General features: G+C 34.4%; 1 long non-coding RNA gene across 2 annotated transcripts; it reads left to right on the top strand.

Moving 5' to 3' along the window:
* Positions 1-334: 334 nt before the first annotated feature.
* On the top strand, positions 335-6063 carry LOC141431399 (uncharacterized). Of its 2 annotated transcripts, none has more exons than XR_012451718.1 (6): positions 335-471; positions 1090-1212; positions 1701-1899; positions 2011-2073; positions 3617-3769; positions 3874-6063. It is a non-coding gene; the product is annotated as an uncharacterized lncRNA (long non-coding RNA). The 2 variants fall into 2 exon arrangements; XR_012451717.1 differs by having other exon boundaries at positions 1111-1212.
* Positions 6064-6571: the final 508 nt, after the last annotated feature.

Raw genomic sequence — 6571 nt, forward strand, 5'->3', positions numbered from 1 at the left:
TCAACTAACTCCATCCATAAATCCGTTTCTAATCTTGCAACTAAATTACTAACCGCTGTACATTTCTTTATCAAAATTTCTCTGTAATGTAACGCACTTTAACAGTTTTCATTCCGACTCGCTACCTACTTCTATATATACTCCCGGCCCGGATATTACCGGGTTGGAAATACCGACCCTGTTTTTCGTGTACACGCCCATAGAAGCTCCTGTCAGTTTCTAAGGGCGTAAACACAAAAAACAGGGCCGGTATTTCCATGTCGGTGTTATCCGGCCGGGACACTCGCGTAGCCCAGCTACTTCTTATATACTCCCGTTCGCCCCAGGCGCCAGCCAGCAGCCATTTTGATTTGTTTACCGACCGTGTGGCGTGTTTGCGTGCGTGCGTGTGGCGTACGCCTGCCTAATATTTTTACAATAAAGAAGTGTTATGAAAAGAAGATCAAAATAATGGAGAAACCAGAAAAAGATGTAAGTTAAATTATTACTAAATGCTTATTACTAACGACATCGACATGGCTTTGTGCCTGCCTAGTTGAATTGAAAATAGTATTTTGAACATGCAAGCTATAGATTTGACAATAGATCATATATTCCCATGCTACAGTTATGTTCTGTTGTTTATTTTATAAGCATGTTTTATTTTGGTGTTTTAGTTGTATCGATCAATCATGTACCGGCAAGTTCAGTCTAATTTGAATTAAACATTCTAAACTCAAAATGCACCTTTTTCACTATAACTGCTATTTTAAAAGCACCTCGAGATAGCATATAAAACTACAGGGATTGCTTTTTTACGATAAATGACGATAAAATAGCTGTTTTAGCAAAACAAAAGTTCATTTTGAGGTAAGAATGTGATTGGCGCGCGAGACCAATCATTTATCTAAGTTTTAGTAGTTCTGAATAAACAAGTCACAGAAAAAAAAAGTGACGAAATACTAACAAAATGGCTGAAGTTCAAAAATTATATTTCGCTAGGTTGTGTAAGGAAATCATATTACCTAGTTTGCGTCTCACTCTTGTGTTGATACAAGCTTTTATTTTTAATTTATTTTTAACCTAAGTACTTCAATTAAGTAAATTCAGGTTTTTTTATGTAATAAATAGGAGGGGACAAACGAGCGGACAGTTCACCTGATGTTAATTGATTACCGTCGCCCATAGACATCCGCAGCACCATCAGGATATCAGACGCGTTGCCGGCCTTAGGTGTGTATGAAAGTAGTTATTTTATGAAACTGCTGCGGTTATTAACATGTTGGCTGCCATGAGCATCAACAGTGGCACCAGTGGAATCAAAATATTGTAAAGTTAAAATTAAATGCAACCACATAAATAAATAATTTCATCTCAATATTCATTTCACCTACACAGATATTTGGTTAAAACTGTTTTGTAGTAGAGAAGTTCATATTACCTACAGTGCTAATACTTCAGGTTTTAACAACATTTGGATACTATTAATCTCATAATTTGCGTAGCTATATACTATTTATAAATATTTTTGATATGCACATAGAAATATTGACAATAAATAACTGCAGAAGGTAACAGGTAGTTTGATCATGTGATTAAAATAGAAGACAGAATGATGTAGTTAGATGTTTTAATTGATGATGTGGTCAAACCATTTATAATTAATATGGATGAGTATGAACTAAATTGTTCGGAAATTGAATCTTTTATGTTGTTTTCAGAAGCCGTATTCTGTTATTATATTCTCATATGAGAATAATGAATATGTAAGCGTCTGTCCAAGAAACTGGTTAAATGAAGACAAAAAGACATGTCTTTGGGCAAATAAAAATTTTTTTAGAGTAAAGCCAAATCAACAACACCAACAACACCACCAGAAGCTGATTGGATAACTTATTGACATTCGCATAATAGGACATTGTAAGTATGAGACTACATGAATTTACATGTAATTCACTACAAAATAAAATGTAATATCAATAAATTCAAGGAAAATTAGTGTGAATCACAAAATCTTTTGTTTCTTTTCAGCTCCAAAACGTGCAGTCACTCACCGTTTTATGCTACAGTTAATATATGCTGCTGTTTTCCGAAGTAAGTGATTTTTAAAAATTGATGTTGGGTATTTATTTATTTTATGGGTTTTTAGAAGGCACACTGTATTATGCTAATAAGGTAACTTGACTGTAGCAGGTTTCCAAACTGAAATTGTTTTTTTAAAAGCTTTTATATAACTTGTAATGTACATACAGCCGAGTTCATAAACTTGTAAGCAAAAATTTTATCAAAAATATCTGAACTCGACTATATGTACATATGTTGTCTGGGTGTGGAATCTTGGAAGCTTAATTTGACCCACTTCCAGTAATCGGATTGACTTGAAATTTAGCATACATATGTAAATCTGGTGACAATACAATAATCTGGCAGTGACATCCTGGTGGTCCGGCCAGGATTGTCTCCGCATCACGGAACTCTTCAACGGTTAATGGCAACAACTTCAAACTTGGTATAGATATGTAGATTGGATGACAACGCAAGTACAGTCAACAGAAAGTACAATAAGCAAAAAAAGCTAGTATAAAAATGTTTTTTTTATGATTAGGTTACTTTACTTTACTCTTATTTATCTAGTGGTTAAGGAGAAGGCACATCATAAATTGTGATTCATAATGCATGTGTTAATTAACAATTTTAGGTAGGTGTTCTGATATGTAACCTTGATAATTTGGTTTGATTGCAACATATTTTTAGTGATCTTTTTTATAGTAGGTACATTGTCTTAAGGGCGGTAAATAAGGAATAACGAACGAGAGTATGAGTCGATGTTCGTAATTCTAGTACCGCCCGTGCGACATACAATGTTTTTCATCACATTTGCGAGTAAAATTGTATATTTGTAAAAGAAAAACTAATTTTAAAAATTGCCGAAACCGCTAGCTGCACTCTTGGCAGCGCTCTGCAGCATGTGCATGGCGTGCGTGAGCAGCGCGCGCACGGAGCAGCAGCACATCATGCAGGAAAAAACTCATTTACCGACCTTGGGCTTCATGACATGAAAATTAGTACGGGCAATGATTCATTTCATTTACCGACCACGGGTTTCATGAAAAGCACATTAAGGTCGTGGGTTTTATTTGGGGGGCTGCAACCAAGGTAGCCTGCATGTTACGACACTGGTTACGAGCAAGTGTGATGAAAAATATTTTTTATTTATTTATGTTATTCTAGTGATCTTAATTGTACATGCATGTGCACATTACTGGTGCCGTTAATAATGTGTTCTTAAGGTAAGAAAATGTTTTTTTTTCTCAAACATGCTCGGAAATATTCGCATTACTTCGAAAAAATAAACCGCGAAGTTTAAATACTGTTATAAACCGCTGAACCGAATTAGATGAAATTTGGTATGGAGATAGTTTGAGATCCTGGAAAGGGCATAGGATAGTTTTTATCCCGGAAAATTGCATAGCCGCGGCAGACGGAATTTTGATGTTTAATTTCCCGACAATGTTTGAGAAAAGCATTAAATACCTAAGCGTGAAAAGAGATTGCCAGCCTCGTATCCCTTTATCTACTTGGCCGACAATCCCTACTTTCCCGGCCTCTGCAATAATGTACTATTTTTGGTTGTTAGCTAACTTGAAGGAAGCATTTGCTGTGGAAAAACCTAGGCAGACGGCGTCATCTTCGTCAGACAAAAGAAAAATTACCAAAAACAAAAAGTATCGATCACCTCCATCACTCCCTATGAAACCAATTGAAGAGGAATTGAACGAAATACATGCGGGTAATGCTATTTTCAATAATTTGGTAACAAAGTGGTTGATATTAATAAACCAGAACTTATGGCGTTACATTAAAGCACTAACAATTATTCGTTTTTTTTTTTAGATACAGTGACATCTGAAAGCAGTATGGAGTGTGGAAGACCTGACACTAAATGACATCAGTAAGGATGAAGACAGTGACATGGAAAATAAGATATGATCTGGAAATAGCACAACTGATGGCGTAATTCAGGATAAGAAAAAAATAGTCCGTGAAAATAACATAATCGAACCTGGTCAAAATCTCTGTAAACTGTTATAAATTCTGCAAATTTTTTCGTTGTTATTGTGGATTGTGTGAATCATTCATCATTTTTTTTTTTTACTTTGTAGCTACCTACAGAATGTTTCTTGAGTCAGCAATATTATAAACGTTCCGATTCTTGCAGAATGTTCTTTACCTCTGCCTCTTTAGGTATTTTATGGGAAGACGTTTTTGTTTTTAACAAAATAGGAAAGTTTTCTATTGTATTTAAATTACTATATGAAAAATAGCAAAGCTAATCTCACCAACATTCATTATAATTGCGTAAGATTGTATGTATGTTTGTTTGTTACCTACCATTTCGTCTTAATCGTTGAACCGATTTAGGTGAAATTCGGTATACAGATGGTACAAGATAGGACATAGAATCCTAGTTTTTATCCCGGAAAATGGCATAGTTCCTGCGGGATAGCAATAAACGGATTCTACGTGAACGGAGTCGCGGGCAACAGTTAGTTACTGAATAATTGAAACCAATATTGATGTTTTCGATATTTTAATTAGAATTAAGTTTAGACCGTATACTAAAAAAAATTGCAATTTATTAAATGACTTCCTAAAGCGTGCATTATAAAGAACCTATTTTCCTTCTGTCCATTCCTATATTGAACAGACTGTATGTAATACACACATGTTTTACTTATGATTCAGACAATTCAAAATAACAACGGAAAAATTTGCAGAATTTATAACATAGTTTACAGAGATTTTGTCCAGGTTCGATTCCCGGTTATGTATGAGATTTAAATCAAAAAATTGAATGTCATTTTTATTTAGGGGCTGTTTCACCATCCCTTGATTAGTGTTAACTGACAGTTAAATATGATGCCATCTACGTCTATTCGAACAAAACAAATAGAGACGGCATCATATTTAACCGTCAGATAACACTAATCAATGGATGGTGAAACAGCCCCTTAATCTAAAATGAAAGCCATGGTTCCTAAGGACAGGTTTCGCTATATCTCATAGTTTCTGATTTCTCCCAACTGACCCATTTGGATTGATCATCTGTATAGTCTACTGGTCTATACTATAGACCATGTTATGTGTTCATATCTTCACAATTAACTCAAGTTGATAAACCAATTTTGTCAGAGCAATTAAGTAATTGGGCTGTTTCATATTGTATAACTCATTCACTGCCACCGACGCATATATGCGTTTTTGGAACTTCCCCCAGTGCCGCTGTCAAAATTATTCATACATTTTGAACGCACATGTGCGTCGGTGGCACCTGTGGTCAGTCAAGTCAAGTCAGGTGGCAGTGAATGCGTTAATTCATTGACGTTTTAGTGGTAGTCTCTAGTCATAGTCATAATTTCTATTGCATACCTTGTAATTTTCTCTCTGTGTATGTGTTTTCTGTAACGCTTACTATTTCTGGTGTACAATAAAGTCTTTGTATTGTATTGTATAATACTTATGGACATGTTTGAGCAGTCAGTCCCTCAGTCATGGTACTGTTTTAAGAGATAATATATAGAAAATGCAAATGAGACGTTCGCACAACATGCTGGGCTATCTGAATCGCAGTGTGCATTTAGTATCACAAATCCCTTATACCTGTTGCAGCTCACAAGCCTGCTTGGCCTTTGGTTGTTTATATGTAATTTAATTATTGTGTTGTGGGTTTTGAAGTGTTAAATAAACATGCACGTTAACGAAGTGGTTGCCTGTCGACGCTTTATTTTCGAATAGATTATTATATTGACATAATAATAATTTGCTTGCTTGATTTTGTTGTTTTGCATTGTGCTATAAGAATATTAATCAGCCCTCGTCTTTGCTCAACTCATAATTCTTTTGCCAAGGAATAACTGTATTTTGTATAAAATTACCCCTGTACCCTGTGTACTCAGTTAAGCTGTTAAACTTAAGAATATACTTACTTTAGTGACAGTAAAGCCCACAACCATATCGGGATATTTTTGCTTAATTGTTAATAGTAAATCGTAAATTTTGTAATAAAAATAAGTATCTAATCTATCTTTTGTTTTTATTTATAAAGAAATTGAATGTTATTTTGGTAATTATTGTTGTTTGTTATTAATTCCTAATAACTATTTTTAATTCTTGTTACTTTTGTAGCTATGTCGAAACTAGTTTAAAATGTTGCTGCTGATAGTTTGTAATTTCAGATGTTATGTCCAGTGCAGAAAGTTGCACGTGTACAATTACTGTTAAGTTTGAGATGATTAGTGCACGTGTAAAATTACTGTAACTTTCATGTAAAATCATGTAAAATGGTTGAAATGTTAACTGTTGTTTAAATTTAATAGTTGAATAATTTTGTAATGTGCAGACCTATACAATTACCTACCAATTTTAGAATCGCAAGTCAAGCGATTCTTAAATTGGTTGGCACTTTGTATATGTCAGGACATTGCAAAATTATTCAGCTAATAACTTTTAGCAGCAGTTAACGTTTCAACGTCAAGTTTCATTGTCATTTTATACGAAAATTACAGTAATTGTACACGTGCAACCTAGTGCA

The sequence above is a fragment of the Choristoneura fumiferana genome, chromosome 9 (assembly GCF_025370935.1).
Source record: "Choristoneura fumiferana chromosome 9, NRCan_CFum_1, whole genome shotgun sequence".
Classification (NCBI taxonomy): Eukaryota; Metazoa; Arthropoda; class Insecta; order Lepidoptera; family Tortricidae; genus Choristoneura; species Choristoneura fumiferana.